This window comes from Pleurodeles waltl, chromosome 5 (assembly GCF_031143425.1).
Source record: "Pleurodeles waltl isolate 20211129_DDA chromosome 5, aPleWal1.hap1.20221129, whole genome shotgun sequence".
In the NCBI taxonomy this organism is placed as follows: domain Eukaryota; kingdom Metazoa; phylum Chordata; class Amphibia; order Caudata; family Salamandridae; genus Pleurodeles; species Pleurodeles waltl.
The window spans coordinates 1452637599-1452658356 of record NC_090444.1 but is presented as its reverse complement, the minus strand read 5'-3'; positions in this window follow the sequence as shown (position 1 = coordinate 1452658356).

Genomic DNA, 20758 nt, shown 5'->3' with positions numbered 1-20758 from the left:
TAATGTAGAACTGTAGATTAAACACACCTGCTTTGCCTTGTCCAAACACAGGAAGTTAGGATGATTCCACCATTACAGAAGTGTAGCCCCAAATAGGGCACCACTTATGTTTATATTTGTTAGTGTTTCCCTTTGAGGTTTAAGTTCTGTGAAATGAGCACCAGGGCCAGAATGGAACATTGCCTGTGTATTTCCCCACGAGGAGTCCACAGTTTTGCACAAAGTATCCACTCAACTGGAGTACTTGGTTAATAAGTAACTGCTACCCTATTGGGTAAAAGGACCAAGAGGTAATGTCTCTAGTGACCTTGCGTATGTGTGATTTTGCATTATGATTGTTCTTTGAGCGTCTTCATACAGAAAGCCGTGACAAAATTAATCCTCATATAGAGAAGATGACAAGACTACATACAAACAGTTGAGTCTTCATCAAACAAGGGTGCTTTCTCTTGAATCAATGAAGCAAGTACTTCTTTATTTGGTGAAGATGTCTTCATATTGCTCTCCATCAAAATTGTCAGAAAACGTGCTAAGGTCCCTTTAGAAGTTAAGCTGTCTATCAGCATGGAAAATGGTAGAAACACTGTTTGTATTTTGAAGAGCCCCCCTGCCTGAGTCTGTTCTGGTAACAGAGACCCCATACCTGGGGACTACCTTTAAAAAAAGTGAATGCCTCGCTCCCCACCCAGGGCACCCACAAAGAATAATGTTGGGGACCACAGGTGGGAGCCCGAGTGCCCCCACAGCCCCAGTCAACTCCCCTCATGTTGTGTGAGACAACATTCCTCCCCCTGGTGACAGCAGATTGCTTTGGTGCTCCCTAAAAGAAGCAGCAATCTGTTCTTCTCTTTCCCTGCCTGCATAAGTGCTGACATGCTAAAACAATACAAGTCTACTCTAGCTGATTGGGCACTTTTAAAGCTCCCTCACATTGGGCAGGCTTTGTGTTTGCTCAGGTTTGGTGGGCGATTTTAAAATGCTCTCGCCAGTTGTGGGCATGGAAAGGACTCTGTCCAGTTGAGGGCTCCCTGGGACACATGAAGTGAGCCAGTCCTAGAGCATGGGGTCCCTAGATCCTTTAATGTCTCAGTGAGGGTGGCTGGCCAGCCCCCTCCCTTTTAGTGTAAGTTTCAGACCTGGCGGGGTGGAGTACCTAGGTTTTTTTAAGGCTCTGAGAGGGGGCTGCACACCCTCTCCCACATTTAAATGCATTGGGCTCCAGGGTATGGGGTCTCTGGGGCAGAATTTGGCTCAAGGGAGGGAGGGGGTACTCAGCCCTTCCCCTTAATTAAAACATGGGGCCCCACAGATGGAGTCTCCAGGGCCAAATACAGCTTGGGGAAGGGGCCATGTGTATCCTGCTTCACTCATAAAATAGGTTGCCCTGGGGATGGAGTCCTTGGGGCTGAAACCAGCTCCGGGAGGGCTAAGCCCTCTTTCCTTAAATAATCTACCCAGCCTGGGGATGGGGTCTCTAGGGCCCAAACTGGCAACAAGAGGGGGTAATACTCATGCCCCTCTCTCCCTACAGTAAAAAAAAAGATTGCCACCCTTTTTTTTGTTTTTGCTGCGACTGTGCAGGAATCCCATTGTCTTGTGGCACAAAATGGCAATTTATTTTATTTGGGCCCCAAGAGGGACCATCTGGGTACCCCCCCAATGCAGCTTATGTGAGCAGGGGATCTCTATACTGCCCCTTTATTTTTTTATTTTTTTTAAGTTGAGGACGAGGACTAAGTCCCTGAATCCTGTAATTGCTGCCATCCAATCACAGCGTGCGCTCCTGAAGGAGTCTGACTCTCATGGGATTAAAATAGCCCAAGGGGAAAAAAGCTCCCTGTGGCCAATCAGAAGCCTCTGTTTCAAAATTTGCAGTCCCACAAGACTCAAGCAAAACTCCTCCGGATCCAGCTGTCCAGATATGCAAATATTTTTGAACCTTCATTTAAAAGCAGATTTACACCAAATAACAAAAAGCCCAATGTGTCGAACAAGATCTAGCTTACTGCCACATTCGGTGTAATTCCAGGCAGCAGTTTTTGCTGTAGCCCTGCCTAAAAATGTCTATGGAAAATACATGATGATTTTGCATTTTTGGACCCTCATTTTTTCTGGACCCCTACTTGATGGATCACCCTGAACCTTTCCAGGCACAAAATAGTGAAAAAGTAGTACATTTTCATTAAATTTCAAGGAGATTTGTTAAACAGGGCTAAAGTTATTTACAAAACAAAAAAGCATTTCCTATGGAACTGCTCACCTACCTATAACTACCTAGTGGCAACTGCGTGATGCGGGGCCCAGCAGTGCTTCTGTCCACAGGGAACAGCTATTTATGCTTGTTCCCTACAGACAGGAGCACTGTCTGTTTCCCTCCCCGCAGGAGTGCATACAGGGATACAGGATTCTGCTCCCACTCATGTTTAAATCTTCGACCAGATAGGAGAAGGCTTGCATTTTCTGCCAATGCTGCTGCAGGCAGGGAAGGCATGTTTGCTCCTGCCTAGTGAGAGATTTAAAAATGCTCCAGCCAAGCGGGAGAAAATATGTTTCCCGGCCTGCACTGATGCAGGCGAGGAAACTACCTTGTCCTGTGGTAGACTCCCTGGGACACAGTAACTTAGCAGACCCGGGAGCATGGGGGTCTAAGGTGCTTTTTAAGTCTATGGGGAGGCAGCATGGTCCCTCTTCCTGTTTTGTTGAATTGTGCCCTGGGGGATGAGGCCGCTGGGGGTTTTTTGGGCTTCAGAGAGGGGCACACAATGAGTGACACAAGCCAACTCAATCTTTAATGTCTCCATTAATTGTTTTAAAAAATAATAATGTAAGGAAATCTAATCTGGACATTTCACTTCTTAGGGAAGAGCTTTAAACTTAAAATTAAGTTTAAAGATTTAAAAACATTGATGACATTTCAGAATCTCCTCTGGAGAGGGGTAAATTTGGTCTTGGCAAACAAATATATTTTGAAATGCCATAATAAAAGTATTGTGGTTATCAATACATCAACTGCCTTCAATCAATCAATCAATCAGTAATTTGTAAAGCGCACTTCTCACCTGTGAGGGTCTCAAGGTGCTGAGGAGGGGGTGAGAGAAGGGGCAGAGGTCATCCTACTGCTCGAACAGCCAGGTCTTTATAATTTTCCTGAAGGTTAGGAAGTCTTTGGTCTGGCGCAGGTGGGTGGTGTTGGAAAATGGGTTATTGGTAAGGGCAGGTAAGTACCTACACTTAGCAATAGGCCACTAACCTCCACTTAGGTCCAGTTAACTCTCAGTAAATTAAACCTAGTTCAACCCTTGGTAGCTTGGCATGAGCGACAAAACTTAACTTAGGAGACAAAGAGTAAAGCATTCAAATATCACAAAACAGTAATTAAATAAAACACAGAAAACAGTTTAAAAATCCAAAATCGATTCATAAACAATAGATTAAATTTGTATCTTTAAAATGACACCAAAACTAATACAAAACGGATAAGGGGAACCGGAGTTATGAATTTTTAAAGAATTAATGCTTTCTAGCTCATAGAAGCAACTAGCACTCAAAGGGTTAAAAAAGTTCACACTGGAAAGGAACAAAGGGCCAGGTATATCAAAAAAGCCTTTTGCGATTCGGAAATAGCGATTTTTAAGAAATCGCTATTTCTGAGTCACAAAATGCTATGCATCATATTTCGGTAATATCGATTTCTTAAAAATCGCAAATGCTATTACCGAATTGCAAATTGCAATACAGCTCCCATTCACACCTATGGGCCTGTTGGCCCATATTTGCGAATTTTTTGCATTTCCCAAATTGCAAATTCCTAACTGGAATTCGCAATTTGGGAATTGCAAGCTCCAGGGTCCTGGGGGCCAAAAGGGCATGTGTGCGTTACATGTCAATGTTAAAAATGCATTTTTAATGCATTTTTTAAATTTGCACATGGTTACCACCAAGTTCAACTTGGTGGCAATAGCGATTCCTTAATGCCCTATTCGCATTAAGGAATTGCTTCATACATGTGCTTAACAAATCGCAAATAAGGATTCCTTATTTGCGATGCCGCATTTAGAGGTTGCGATTCACTAAATGGGGTCGCAATTTTAAGGAATCGCTGTTTTAGCGATTCCTTAAAATTGCACTGTGAATGCCTTTCTTACATTCAGAAAGGTGATTTTGCATTCGCAAGTGGCAGAATTTTGCAATTCGCACCGTTTGCGAATGCAAAATTCTTTGATACATCTGGCCCAAAGTCCAGAGTTCAGGCCACCCGCGAGGTAACACTGTCACACTTCCTTTCAGAAGTGTTTGATTCAGGAAAGTGGTCCACAGCACTAGCCAAGGGTTCAGAGGCTCTGGTGTGCCTCTTGGGGTTTGGGACTACAACTCCCACAATGCACCTCTTCAACTTATGGAGTGGCTGCAAACGTCTCCAAACTTCTGGATCTTCTTCCAGAGGTCCTTTTTGTGTCCTTGAAGTGTCCACAACTTGATCCAAGGTTCCAAAAGCTCTGAGTTGCTCCTTGGGAGTTGGGACTACAATTCCCAGAATGCACCTGATCAGAATCCTCCAATGGCCACTGGACGCTGGTCAGCTGGGCTCTGCTTACAGGACTTGATGCAGAGGACTCTGGGCAGCTCCTTTGTACCTGTATCAAACACGGAGTCCCTTCTTGAAGCAGTAGAAGACAGTTAAAGTCCTTTCAGTGGGGAAGCCCAAGTGTGCAGCTGGTGCAGTCCTCTAGAGTGCAGTGTCCAGGTGCAAGTCAGGGGTCTAGCAGGGCAGTCCTTCTTCTCCTGTAGTTCTTCCTTGTTGGAATCTGATAGGGGACTGAGGTGTGGGTGCAGGTCTGCCAGTTTTATCCTTGCTCCGGGGTGCAAAACAGGGGGCTCCTGGTTCTCCAATCAGGGGCAGGGTCCTTCCCCCTGTGATGACCACTTCCTGGGAAGTGTGGCTAAAATCAATCCCAGGGAGCAACATTCCTCAAAAATCCATCATGGTTGAAAGTGATTTTTTAAGGTTACATCTGGCTGAGCCAACCCACTGGTGTGGCTAAAAATCCTAAAAACACCACTCTCCTGCCCTCTCCTAATCTAATCAAGGGGGCACCTAATTGTCTGGGTTTGCAGCATGTGGGGGTGTTGCTGGGTTGTTCCAATTGTCCTTCTCTGCCTTTGAAGATCAGTTTGACAGCCCTCTCCCTTCCTGCTTCACCATCTGCTGGGGGGAGACCTCCTCCCCAGGCACATCGCTTTGTGTGGAGCCAGGTCACTTCACACCTCATCAAGGCAGCCTGGCCAGGCTGCCAGAGGCTGGCCAATCAGAGCACAGCAGCAAAAACACTGCAGGGCTGAAGTTGGCAACTTTTCAGGTAAAGTTTAAAACTCTTTACCTGAACAAGTTATAATAAATCCCACAACTGGAAGTTGTGGGGTTTATTATAACAATTCATTTGATACCAAACGTCTCGTATCTGTTACTTAAGGAGATTTTAACAATTTAAATAAAGTCTCCCCATTCTAGCCTATGGAGGCCATCCACTACAGTGAGGGAAAAATGACTGTTTTACCTCACCAGGACTCATAAAACTATTTTTTATAAGGTCACTGCTTATAGTTACATGGGGGCACATAGGGCACACCTTAGGGGTGACTTATTTGTAAAAATAAGGTAGTTTAAGACTTTAGAACTACTTTTAATTCCAAAGTCAAATGTGCATGTAACTTTAATTTAAAAGCAGCCAGCAAGGCAGGTCTGCCTTTAAAATGACACTGGGCACCTCAGCAGTGCACATATGGAGTCCCTAAACCTCCATACCCTACCAGATACTAGGGACTTATAGGTAGGTTAATTTTGCCAATTATAATTAGCCTAATTTGTATACTGATTTTACACAGAGCACAGGCCCTGGGACTGGTTAGCAGTACCCAGGGCATCATCAGAGTCACGAAAACCCCAGCAAAAAGTGGAAAATGGGGGAAAAAAGTTAGGGGGCCTCTGCAATCAGCCCTGTTCTCTCACAGGTGGGAAGAGTGTTCCACGTTTTGGCGGCGAGGTGCAAGAATGATCTACCGCCGGATGTAGTTCTGCGGACGCATATGATTGTTGCGAGGGTGAGGCCGGCGGAGCGGAGATGCAATTCAGAAAGACTGTGTAAATTGATAATCGAAACCTTCAGTTTCTATGACAGGCCAAATGCTGAAACAGCATACAAGGTAGGTAGAAGTTTTTCTTTCACAAGTATGGCTTAATTTCTTTCTTTAGTGGTATTATGGTGCTGGCAATCAGTATTTGTCATCAATTTCCTGAAAGAAGTTTTGAACTAAGAGACTTTCCTCTAAAGTCTTCATTGCTGCCTTTGACTACTCCTATTTTAATTCAAAATCTGACAAGGAACTAAAGAGTTTGAGAATTAAGGGTCTGGCTGACAATTTCCAAATCAAGATTCAAAGCATCCAATGGTTAATTTTCTTTCAGTGAAAGCTATCCATACTATCAAGGAATATTCAAGAAATAACTATAAAACATGTTCATGATTTTTCATGATTCTTATTACCGAATCGCAATTAGGGAATGGGACTCCATTCATCCCTATGGGCCTGTAGGTGCATAGGTGAGAATGGTTTAGCAATTCTGAATTTGCAAATTCCTGTTAGGAATTCGAAAATTAGGTAATGCAAACACCAGGGTGCTGGGGGCCTAAGGCCCCCTTTGATGCATTCCCAAAAATATTTGTGGACATATGAAGCGTGCACTGTGTGCACTATATGTCATTTTTTAAAATGCATTTATCATGCATTTTTAAAAACTGCACATGCTTACCACCAAATTGGATTTGGTGGTAATTGAGTTTCCTAAATGCACAATTAGCATTTAGGAAATGCTTGATAGATGTGCTTCGGAAATCGCAAATAGGAATTCCCTATTTGTGATTTCCTATTTAGAGAATCGCAATTAGCGATTCCCTAAATGGAGTCGCAATTTCAGGGAACCGCTATTTTAGCGATTCCTTGAAATTGCATTGTGAATGGCCTTCATAAATCTTGAAAGACATTTTTGCATTCACAAACAGCCAAATTTTGCAATTCACACCATTTACAAATGCAAAAATGTTTGATTCATCTGGCCCTTAATTTTCAGTTCCTAGAGGTCATTGAATAACAGGGGCTATCTTAAAACAAATGTCTGATTGTCTGTTTTGCACCTGTGAAGTGTCTGCTCAGCATAAATGTGAAACCCAAAAGAAATGTTGTCTACTTCTAACTCCTGAATTACTTTAAAAACCATGATTATTGATTCCATTACTGAAATTGCTTATTTCTCCACACTGACTAAAGGTTATCCTTCTACTGACATGGCCATTGATTTTCTAAGAATTATGTTTAGTTTATTTTTTGGTCACCTGAGTAGCCATTCATGGCCCTGAGAATTAGGACCAACACTGTGCAAGTGCCTACAGCTACCCACATTGGCTTTCTGATGGACAACAAACTCTCTTTCACTATAGAGGCTAATCATGTGGAAGGAACATTTTTTCCCGTTCTTTGTATGCTGTAAGAATGCTGTCCTCTTCTTCTGACTCGGTCACATGCACAGGGCTGCATTCTTTCATACATTAACTGTCTACACCTAGGCTAGGCTTACTCATCTATCGTATGCACCATCTTTCGGACTCTGGCTACATAGTTCATTCTTAAACTTCTTTTCTCATGTTCCATCTTTTCCCAATTTAAAACACTATTTTGGCTCACAATAAAGAATCACTCAATGTTCAAGGCACTCTGGCACACAGAGCAATTCACAAGATCAGGCCCATCTACCTCTGGAGCATTTTCAACCTCTATCTGCCTTCAGGCGACCTCAGATAGTCTACTCTTAATCGTCTAGTGATCCACAATACAAGCAAAGTACATTTTAGAGACCACTAGTTCTCGTATCTAAACATACAAAGTTTGCTGCTCGGAAAACAAAGAATTATATACAAACTAAATCTGTGCAACCAATTTTAACATATTATAATGAATAATCATCCAAAAGATAATTTTCACAAAATATTTAAATTTGTTACAAGAAATTATTAAAAGATATCATATTTATACATCTTATGCAACCTTCTCGGGAGGCCCCGCCAATCGACCAAAAGTATTCATGAAGAAACACAGCACATCAATACACAAAAGTGAGAACAAACAAATGGGGTGAAACATCAAGAGAAACACACAAATGTAGGTTATTTCCTCAAAGTCTATGAAGGAAAAATATGTCAACCTATTTGCTTTGTAATGAGTCCATGTTTCATCCCCTTGCTATTTGAACATCCTCAGAACTAGAAAGGGTTAGAGTGTAGTTTAGCTGATGGTTGATAAAAACATAAACCTAACTTGAAATAATAAGCAGATGGTGGCACACCATTGAACTTCAATGTGCAGGTTGACAGAACATTAAGGTGGATCCTCAATTTATGCGCCAAACTAAATATAATAAGCCGTGTTCCCAGTATCAACTAGAAACCAAAACCTTCCCATTTGGTAGGCCACTCTTGACTAGTATGAGAAACCATTGATTGTTATTTCTGAGAGGCAAACAATCAGTCCCACATTGTATTCTTTCACTTACAAAGGCAACCCATTTCTTCCTGTATTTGTACAGCTGATTACATTATTTCTGAAAATGCAATTAGTGTAGAACTTTAACATAGTCTGATATGGGGTTGTCTCATCTAGCAGCCAAACTTTGGAATACACTATCTCTGGACCCAAAACAAGACCACCAATCATCTTATCGTCCACAATAATATAAAGACCTGGTGCCTCTGTTCAAACGTTTTCTTCAGCAGCCTCTCTCCCCTCTAAAAGCCACAGCACTCCTAGAAGCAATCACACACCATGTAGATTTCTTAATGATGGACCTGGGCTTCTCTGCAGGATCACCCCCAAACTTTTTTGTCTCTACCCTCCACTTTTTGGTGTATTCATTTTGTTGGCCTTGGGACTCTGTGCACATTACTACTGCTAGCCCATGCTAAAGTGCTTGTGCTCTCTCCCCCAATATGGACAAATTGTCTTACACCCAATTAGCATATTTAATGTACTTCTAAGTCCCTAGTAAAGTGGTCATAAATGTATCCAGGACCTGTAAATTAAAAGTTCCTGGTGGGTCTGCAGTGATTATTGTGCCACATACATAAGTAGCACTGTAACTATGTCTCTAGTTGTCATTGCATCCTATGTGTACAGTTTAAACTGTCATTGCGACCTGAACAAATAAAGCTTTTGCCAGGTCTAAACCTTCTTTTCTATACCTATAAGGCACCCCCTAGGGCAGGCCATGGGCAGCCTAGAGGGCTGGATGCAATGCATTTAAAAGTTAGACATGGACTTCTAGGTTTTAGATGCCCGGGTATTGAAAAACTAATTTTCCACTACAGGAAAGTTAACTTCTCCCATAGGATAACATATTATATTTACTAACTTACCATGTAGAGCAGCTAGACAACTTTTGTTTGGCGTTTAAAGAATTTTAATTAAACTCACTATTTAATGGTAAAGTTTTAGTCACAATTCTGAAAATGCCACATTTGGAGAGTTGGCATTTTCTTTTCCTAAGCATTTTGTGTCTGCTGTCTGTATCCTAGGTCAGATGATTAATTGTAGTTGGCAGTTAGTCTTTGTGTATTGCTCCCAAATAGTGAGACAAAAGGAAGCTATGTGTTGGGAGTATGGACCACTCTGAGTAAACAAGGGAGATGAGCTGTCACCTCCTGCACTTGCTCTTCCGAAAGGCTATGCTGGGGCACTCTCACAAAAGGTTTGATACTTGTCCATAATGTCCCCAAACAATCTGTGGCCAGACCAAAGGAGGCAGGAAATTCCAAGCACCTCTGGGGGTGGAAACCTCCAGAAGCTTTTCCTATATTCAAAGTGGACACCAGGTATAAATATTGTACCTCAGATCTCAACTCTTGAGTACACTTCTGGACCAGTAAAATGACTTCTGTGTTGCTGCATTGCCTGCTACTCTACTGGACTGCTGCCTTAACCGCTTCTGTGCCTTGGACGAGGTGACCTCGTCCAAGGCTACAGTTCTCCTGTGCCTTGAACAAGGTCACCTCGTCCAAGGCACAGGGGAACTTGGGGGAGCGCTAGCCCCCCCGTGCACCCCCCTCCCCCCCAAGGCGGGGATGGAAGGGGAAGACCTTCCCCTTCCACCACCAACCCTCCCCACACCCCCTGGGACGTCAGCGCGCGAGCCCGCACTGATTTGTCACTGGGGCCTCCCCCATTGCGCTGGAAGCTCAGCTTCCAGCACGATTGAAAGAGAAATGCAAAGCATTTCTCTTTCAATCACTGGGGGAGGCCCAGAGGGGCTTCAAAGGGAAGGAAATGTATTTCCTTCCCTTTGAAGTCTCTCCCAGGGTTTCAAAAGCCGGATTGCTTGCAAATTTATTTTAGGCCATTTCTGCCCCCACCTGGGGGCAGATCGGCCTATTATTAGGCCGATCTGCCCCCGGGGGGGGCAGAAATCTCTAGGCGCCAGGGCAAATTTTTTTTTTTTTTTTTTTTTTTTAGAGATGGGTAGCAACCCATCAGGCAAGGGTCGCTGCCCTGGGGGGCAAATTGTATTTAGACCATTTCTACCCCCCTTGGGGGCAGATTGTGCGATTTTAGGTCAATCTGCCCCCAAGGGGACAGAAACCACTAGGCACCTGGGATTTGTTTTTTGGTGCCAATGTCACGCAGGGGGAGCGACCCCGTAGGCAAGAGTCGCTCCCGGGGGGGGCAAATTTATTTTAGGCCATTTCGGCCCCCCCTGGAGACAGATCGGCCTATTATTAGGCTGATCCGCCCCCGGGGGGGCAGAAACCTCTAGGCGCCAGGGCAAATATATATATATATATTTTTTTGTTTGTTTTTTTAGAGATTGGTCAATTTTAGGTCAATCTGCCCCCAAGGGGGCAGAAACCACTAGGCAGCGGGGATTTGTTTTTTGGCGTCAATGTCACGCAGGGGGGGCGACCCCGTAGGCAAGGGTCGCTACCGGGCAGGGGGGGTTTGTGGGGGGTGGGGGGGTCAAATTTATTTTAGGGCATTTCTGCCCCCCCCTGGGGCCGGCTGAGCTAGAGGCCAAACTCCACAGGTAGGCACTTTGCAAAAAACACCTCTGTTTTCTGTGAAAAAATATGTTGTGTCCACGTTGTGTTTTGGGCCATTTCCTTTCGTGAGCGCTAGGCCTACCCACAAAAGTGAGGTACCATTTTTATCGAGAGACTTAGGGGAACGCTGGGTGGAAGGAAATTTGTGGCTCCTCTCAGATTCCAGAACTTTCTGCCACAGAAATGTGAGGAACATGTGTTTTTTTAGCCAAATTTTGAGGTTTGCAAAGGATTCTGGGTAACAGAACCTGGTCCGAGCCCCACAAGTCACCCCATTTTGGATTCCCCTAGGACTCTAGTTTTCAGAAATGCACAGGTTTGGTAGGTTTGCCTAGGTGCCGGCTGAGCTAGAGGCCAAAATCTACAGGTAGGCACTTTGCAAAAAACACCTCTGTTTTCTTTCAAAAAATTGGATGTGTCCACGTTGCGCTTTGGGGCGTTTCCTGTCGCGGGCGCTAGGCCTACCCACACAAGTGAGGTATCATTTTTATCGGGAGACTTGGGGGAACGCTGGGTGGAAGGAAATTTGTGGCTCCTCTCAGATTCCAGAACTTTCTGCCACAGAAATGTGAGGAATTTAGCCAAATTTTGAGATTTGCAAAGGATTCTGGGTAACAGAACCTGGTCCAAGCCCCACAAGTCACCCCATCTTGGATTCCCCTAGGTCTCTAGTTTTCAGAAATGCACAGGTATGGTAGGTTTCCGTAGGTGCCGGCTGAGCTTGTGGCCAAAATCTACAGGTAGGCACTTTGCAAAAAAACACCTCTGTTTTCTTTCAAACATTTGGATGTGTCCACGTTGCACTTTGGGGCATTTCCTGTCGCGGGCGCTAAGCCGACCCACTCAAGTGAGGTATCATTTTTATTGGGAGACTTGGGGGAACGCTGGGTGGAAGGAAATTTGTGGCTCCTCTCAGATTCCAGAACTTTCTGCCACAGAAATGTGAGGAACATGTGTTTTTTTAGCCAAATTTTGAGGTTTGCAAAGGATTCTGGGTAACAGAACCTGGTCCGAGCCACACAAGTCGCCCCATCTTGGATTCCCCTAGGTGTCTAGTTTTCAGAAATGCACAGGTTTGGTAGGTTTCCGTAGGTGCCGGCTGAGCTAGAGGCCAAAATCTATAGGTAGACACTTTGCAAAAAAAACACCTGTTTTCTTTCAAACATTTGGATGTGTCCACGTTGCGCTTTTTGGCATTTCCTGTCACGGGCGCTAAGCCTACCCACTCAAGTGAGGTATCATTTTTATTGGGAGACTTGGGGGAACGCTGGGTGGAAGGAAATTTGTGGCTCCTCTCAGATTCCAGAACTTTCTGCCACAGAAATGTGAGGAACATGTGTTTTTTTAGCCAAATTTTGAGATTTGCAAAGGATTCTGGGTAACAGAACCTGGTCCAAGCCCCACAAGTCACCCCATCTTGGATTCCCCTAGGTCTCTAGTTTTCAGAAATGCACAGGTATGGTAGGTTTCCGTAGGTGCCGGCTGAGCTTGTGGCCAAAATCTACAGGTAGGCACTTTGCAAAAAAACACCTCTGTTTTCTTTCAAACATTTGGATGTGTCCACGTTGCACTTTGGGGCATTTCCTGTCGCGGGCGCTAAGCCGACCCACTCAAGTGAGGTATCATTTTTATTGGGAGACTTGGGGGAACGCTGGGTGGAAGGAAATTTGTGGCTCCTCTCAGATTCCAGAACTTTCTGCCACAGAAATGTGAGGAACATGTGTTTTTTTAGCCAAATTTTGAGGTTTGCAAAGGATTCTGGGTAACAGAACCTGGTCCGAGCCACACAAGTCGCCCCATCTTGGATTCCCCTAGGTGTCTAGTTTTCAGAAATGCACAGGTTTGGTAGGTTTCCGTAGGTGCCGGCTGAGCTAGAGGCCAAAATCTATAGGTAGACACTTTGCAAAAAAAACACCTGTTTTCTTTCAAACATTTGGATGTGTCCACGTTGCGCTTTTTGGCATTTCCTGTCACGGGCGCTAAGCCTACCCACTCAAGTGAGGTATCATTTTTATTGGGAGACTTGGGGGAACGCTGGGTGGAAGGAAATTTGTGGCTCCTCTCAGATTCCAGAACTTTCTGCCACAGAAATGTGAGGAACATGTGTTTTTTTAGCCAAATTTTGAGGTTTGCAAAGGATTCTGGGTAACAGAACCTGGTCAGAGCCCCACAAGTCACCCCATCTTGGATTCCCCTAGGTCTCTAGTTTTCAGAAATGCACAGGTTTGGTAGGTTTCCCTAGGTGCCGGCTGAGCTAGAGGCCAAAATCTACAGGTAGGCACTTTGCAAAAAACACCTCTGTTTTCTTTAAAAAATGTGGATGTGTCCACGTTGCGCTTTGGGGCGTTTCCTGTCGCGGGCGCTAGGCCTACCCACACAAGTGAGGTTTCATTTTTATCGGAAGACTTGGTGGAATGCTGGGTGGAAGGGAATTTGTGGCTCCTTTCAGATTCCAGAACTTTCTGCCACAGAAATGTGAGGAACATGTGTTTTTTTAGCCACATTTTGAGGTTTGCAAAGGATTCTGGGTAACATAACCTGGTCCGAGCCCCACAAATCACCCCATCTTAGATTCCCCTAGGTCTCTAGTTTTCAGAAATGCACAGGTTTGGTAGGTTTCCCTAGGTGCCGGCTGAGGTAGAGGCCAAAATCTACAGGTAGGCACTTTGCAAAAAACACCTCTGTTTTCTTTCAAAAAATTGGATGTCTCCACGTTGCGCTTTGGGGCGTTTCCTGTCGCGGGAGCTAGGCCTACCCACACAAGTGAGGTATCATTTTTATCGGGAGACTTGGGGGAACGCTGGGTGGAAGGAAATTTGTGGCTCCTCTCAGATTCCAGAACTTTCTGCCACAGAAATGTGAGGAACATGAGTTTTTTTAGCCAAATTTTGAGGTTTGCAAAGGATTCTGGGTAACAGAACCTGGTCCGAGCCCCACAGGTCACCCCATCTTGGATTCCCCTAGGTCTCTAGTTTTCAGAAATGCACAGGTTTGGTAGGTTTCCCTAGGTGCCGGCTGAGCTAGAGGCCAAAATCTACAGGTAGGCACTTTGCAAAAAACACCCCTGTTTTCTTTAAAAAAATTTGATGTGTCCACGTTGCGCTTTGGGGCGTTTCCTGTCGCGGGCGCTAAGCCTACCCACGCAAGTGAGGTATAATTTTTATCGGGAGACTTGGGGGAACATAAAGTTATTGCCCCTTGCCTTTCTCTACATTTTTTCCTTCCAAATGTAGGAGAGTGTGTAAAAAAGACATCTATTTGAGAAATGCCCTGTAATTCACATGCTAGTATGGTCACCCCGGAATTCAGAGATATGCAAATAACCACTGCTCCTCAACACCTTATCTTGTGCCCTTTTTGGAAAAACAATGGTTTTCTTGATAGCTATTTTTTACTCTTTATATTTCATCAAATGAATTGCTGGATATCCGGTATAGAATGAAAACGCACTGCAGGGTGCAGCTCATTTATTGGCTCTGGGTTCCTCGGGTTCTTGATGAACCTACAAGCCCTATATATCCCCGCAACCAGAGGAGTCCAGCAGACGTAACGGTATATTGCTTTCGATAATCTGACATTGCAGGGAAAGTTACAGAATAAAACGTAGAGAAAAATTGATGTTTTTTTCACCCTTGTACACAAATGACCCCTTGCTGAATTTCAGAATTTTGTCTACTTTTCAGAAATGTTTAGGTTTCTGGGATCCAGCATTGGTTTCATGCCCATTTCTGTCACTGACTGGAAGGAGGCTGAAAGCACAAAAAAATGCAAAAATGGGGTATGTCCCAGTAAAATGCCAAAATTGTGTTGAAAAATTGGGTTTTCTGATTCAAGTCTGCCTGTTCCTGAAAGCTGGGAAGCTGCTGAGTTTAGCACCACAAACCTTTTGTTGATGCCATTTTCAGGGGAAAAAACCACAAGCCTTCTTCTGCAGCCACTTTTTTAAATTTTTTTGAAAAAAAAGAAATTTTCACTGTATGTTGGCTAATTTCTTGGCCTCCTTCAGGGGCACCCACAAAGTCTGGGTAACTCTAGAATCCCTAGGATGTTGGAAAAAAAGGACGTAAATTTGGCTTGGTTAGCTTATGTGGACAAAAAGTTATGAGGGCCTAAGCGCAAACTGCCCCAAATAGGCAAAAAAGGCCTGGCACAGGAGGGGGAAAAGGCCTGGCAGCGAAGGGGTTAAAGGACTGCTGCCATGCAGTCCTCTTGCCTGAGTGAGAAAGACTCAGCCTGCAACTTGTACCCAGGACCACCAGACTCTGCAACTGTGCGTCTTACCCTGGAAAGTGGTGCCACCCCAGTCCAGGACCCATGGAAGTGGGCATAAAGGTGCTCTGCCTGCCCATCTCTGGACCCAGTAAAACCTATGCATCTCTGCTGTGCAAACTCTATCAAAACAGAGGAATCACCTCTGCTGCATGTACTTTCCCTTTCCAAGGAAGAACTTTGCACCACCACTGCAGCCTGCAGCCTCATCGAAACACATACCTGGTGCAAGCCCTCACATCAATAGTGCCTTATCATGGGCATTCTTGTCAACAATGTACAACCTTGCATCACAGCTTCATAGCTCCTCTGTACGAATGCTGCATGACACATCTCTGATTCGGACCTCGTATTCCCTAGTCTGCATGATGCCTCCTTGATGTGGGACTCTGTAACTGTTTGCAACTAATATTTAAGGTACTCTTTTTCAGCAGGCCTAACTAGATCACAGTAGCTGGCCCGTACACCATAGTGGTCAGCCAGATCTTGTGACTTTGACCTAGTCTAGCATGATCAGATATCCATAGTTGGTGCTTTCTGCATTTTGGTACTATTTACATTTTCAGACACACATATCTCCAGTTCTACTGATTGGATATTTGCCATTTATTAGCATTTTGTACTATTGTGTGACTTAGAGTGGGATTTTACCTATGTTGTGCTTTCACTTTGTTGCTGTTTAAAATGCTGCATTAATACTTTACACATTGCCTCTAAGTTATCCCTGACTATTCTGTACCAAGCAATCAGAGGGTTAAGCACAGGATTATTCAGGGTTGTTTGAGACTACATCCTGAAAAGTATTGTGGTTTTTCCTTGAATAGGGTTTGACCATCCTCAATCATCAATCATCAATTCAGTTTATTCTTCACATATTACAGAATGGTTTACCAGCAAAGATAATGTCTAATCGGACATCACTGTTCATTTCAGGGCTATGGAATGTGTTGTGTAATAGATACTCAAAGAAATAGAAGCTCAGGAGTTCCTCTTCAAATTCATGTGCTCACTAAAAATCTACACAGAACTCCGGGTGTCTAGCTCAGATATTACACATCAGCATCACAAGAGAATTTGAGTAGTCTACTTCGACCTGCCAAATCTGGGTATAATACCTCCATCCATTCTACTGTTCTTTTCATTTTTTTGTACTTTGTGGATCCTACCGTCAATTTTTCCAGGCATACCAGAACTTGAAGATCCTGTCCTTGCTCTTCAGGAAGTTCTAATAAAGGTGGTCACATTAGAAGGACCTTTGTGTCTAATCTTTAATTATCTAAATTGAGGCAAAACCGTGAGGTTAATCTACATATATGACCTACACCTTTCTGTAAGATAAGGGGTAGCGTTTGATCATGGACTGCTAATCTTCCAACTACCATTCATCCTTCTAAGTTAAGCTCAAAATATTACAGGCCTTTTTTGGTATCTGATGTTCTTAATACCATTATTGTAAGGTCAGATTTCCTTCTTATCTGATGAGACATCCTTCTTTCCATGTTTCTGTTTTGAAACCTTATTTTGCTCATTGTGGTACTGTCATGAAAATACATCCATTTCCATTTAAGGGCAACAGGAGTATCAGGTCAATAAGTCTATGACTCATATTTTAAAGTAAGACATCTTTAATTTGTTATTGATTGGAAAGTTTGTGGTAATTCCTGGAAACCAACAGAATCAGTTCATACTCCATTTCTCAATGGACCTATTAAAAAAAAAAAATCCTAATAAACCCAGAGCACCAGGGAAGGAAACAAGTGTTAACAAATTCAAAACCTCAGCTAGTGTGAGGATTAGCTATCTTTTGTGAAGACCGTTTTGCCATTTCATGGTGGTGATGATGATTGAACTGCCATTTATTTTCTGCACACTATTGAATTGCAAGGGAACTGGTAGTTTACATTTCTAACTGTAATACATTCTGGAGCACTGTAAACAGCTTGTGTCTTTCCTCCACTGCAATGTATTCTCTTTTCTAGTACACATGGTGACAATGTATGCCACATGTTTACTTTATAGAGTTCTTTTTGTCAGTTACTTTTTCTCATTACATTCTTGGATCTCCTTATTGGAGAGTGCCTCTAATTTAGGACTTCATTGCCACCCCAAATACATATGGAGTTCCTTCATTTTCTGGTTTTCAGAGAGGATTTTCCTGGAATTGAGATATAAGAGGGGTCTAGGCAGTTGCCGGATGAATCACAACATTTTTACTCTGATAGTTGCTTGCTTGTGACTTTGGTTTTAGATCCTTTTTTCCACCTTGTTACAGTCCCTTGTTTTTGTCATTTTTTCACCTACATCTCTTTGCCAGTGGATGCTTTGAGAGGTGATTCCTTTATAAAGTTTCCCTTCCAAGAACTAAACATGCTTTGGAAGTAATTTCATATGTGATATTAAAATGAAGCTTAGAATTGATACTGGAAGCAGCAGTCCCTATCTTTGTTGCCACAGTACCATTTAAAAAGCCATCATCAAGTAGACCTACCCTTGATAGGGTGTCCTGTAGATAGATTATATTCCATTCAACCCACCAAAATCTCTTGGATTATAACATAAAAACATTGCCCAAGAGAAATTCTGAAGAGAAGAGTGAATGGTAAGAGAGTAACTGCTGAATGGCAATGCTGTTTAGCAATGATCATCAGATTCTGAGGTGTGTTACTTTTGAGCAGTGAAATGATTAGACAAAAGTACATGAATGATATGAGTAGTTTTACATGTTCCTATGGTAAATAACTTACAACAAATCACTTTATCTGTGTGGCTATATATGTGACCAACGTATCTAAGAAAACAATAATATCCTTTTCTCAAACAGCTTAAATACATGACCTAATATAGAAAATTAGCATATTGATACAGTACCTGAAGCCAAAAAGAATCTCACAGTAGAAGGCAAGCAGTGTTTTTCCCACAACAACTCAGTAATACTGAAATGCTCCAGTTTTCCGTAGGATATCTTTCAGCACAATCCTATTATGGGCATAAAGTTCTTTAGAAATCACATCTTTTTGTAGATGGCTACAACACTATTCACTAATGAATAATCCTTTTCCTTGATATCATCCGACAACAATCCCTGAAATTAAGATTCCAGAATATTTTTTTCTGTGAAAATCCAACTGAGCCTAGGTTCCTTCAGCAAGATTGGACAGCACTGACGAAATTGTGAGCATTTCATTATATACTCTAGGTTTAACATGCCCACCACGTGCGAAGTCCCATGAAATTTTGCCAGATTGCCAAATCACTCAAGATTATGGTTGCACCTATTGACAAAGGAATAAGACTGCTTAATACCAAAGAGCTGGTGCAAGAAAAAAGACTTCCTAATAACATAAGGTATAGTAAAGAGCTGGTGCAGGAAACACACACTAATACGTTTGGAGGACTTTTGTGGTCTATGGTACTCATATCTACTATCGACAAATGAAAAAGAACTACAGGTACTATAAACAATCCACTAATGTCATCTGATCATGTTAGCCCCGTAACCTGTCCTCTTTGTGTTTAGTGGTTAAAGTATTTACAGAATGTTGATGCCTGATGAATGGCACAGTAAATGAGGAACAAAATTAATATTAAAAAGTGGGTATAGTAAGACATTGTACTGGCTAGGGAGAGTCATCACTTAGTTTACCTATAGCTGGTGTATTTTGCTTTGCTCCCTGCTCACGTCAACAGCAATGATTAAGGATGGCTTCTGGGTATTGTGGTTTTGACTCCGAATTCCTTGTGTGGGCTGAGTCATTCTGAGCATGTGAGGTCAGCACAGCAGCAGGCAAGCAGAACTTCAAGAGAGTCTTTAACAATTTTCCTAGGCTTGAGAAGTTAGTAGTACTCTCTCCACACTCCACAATCATGAAGACCAGTAGGATCCAAGCAGGTCCAGCTCCAAAAGTTTCTCAACCAGCTGGAAGGACACCAAGGTTTCAGGAATCTTCTGAGAGGATTCTGGGGAATTCCTTTCCTCAAATGAAATGTAGACTCTCTGCCCAAGTGCTGAAGGTAATTTGCTTGTTCGCTGGGCGTAGTGATGTGAAAATATGAGCATACTCTACAGACAGCCATGGAAAACAGAGAAGCTGAGGTCAAAACAGGTATACCTGAGTTTGGCCTCTGTGGAAATCTTCCATCCTCTACTGTGTAAATGACAATCTTACAAACAAAAATGTTCACTTTTAACTATGCTTTAGACAAGCATCGTACACAGTGTTCATGAAGCAATACTTTTACGCTCATGTTTCACTGATTAAAGTATAATCACTACAAGTTATACACTGAGGGCCTGATTACGATGTTGGCAGATGGGATACTCCATCACAAATATAACGGATACCCCGTCTGTCATATTACAGGTTCCATTATATTCTATGGAACTTTTAAAACGGTGGGCGGGATATCCGTCACATTTGTGATGGAGTATCCTATCCGCTAAGGTTGTAATGTTGCCTTAAATTTTATTGTAATTAGGCCAGGATGAAAAGTGTCGACTGAATATCAATTTTCCAAAGAAGGTGAAGATGTTACATGTGCAACCTTATAGAACATGTGACAACATGTAACAATTTACACAATTACATTGTTTTCAGGTTAAGTTGAACAAGACTTTGAGGCTTGTGATCATACACAAAAAGTAGGTACAGCAAAAGGCAAAGACACACGTGTGCTGCTGATAGGAATACCTGTGAGACAGCGTGAGAAACTACTCAGGAATCAATGATGTCCCAATTAATAGGCAAAGAAAATAGTGCATAATTCACAATGCATGCAACCTGAGAGATGCAAACATAACCCAAAATGGCATCCACCTGGTATGTTACTGGGCTGCAAAAAACCTTAAGAACTAATGTTGATATTATCTACTCCAACTAATGCCTTTGTGAAGATTCATCGTCACTAAATTGAGCAAGGAAGTGTTTATCCCCTCTGAATGTTTTGGAAAACCTAGTATCCAAATTGGTGGAGCAGGTTTATTAATTTTATCACAATACAGCAAACAATATTGCTGCACTGTATTGTACTGGGGGAGAGAACATCATATAGCAATGCATACTAAGAAATGGTGATGCTGCTATTTTACCCAGTGCTACCAATTGCCATGCACACACCTTTGTATCATAGTACAGGGGTTTGTGAAGGATGACTAACATAGGTTTTATGTCTTGGAATGGTCCCCTCCACTACAAAATCCTATACATTGTAGCATATATTGCAATGTGAGACAAGTTAGGGAAAATGAAAAAAACTGTCTTTAATAATGGCTCCATCAAGGAAGTATTTGTTTATTTTTCTTGGAGCAGAGACGTCTTCTAATTTTAGTAGAGAATGGGCCTGATTACAACTTT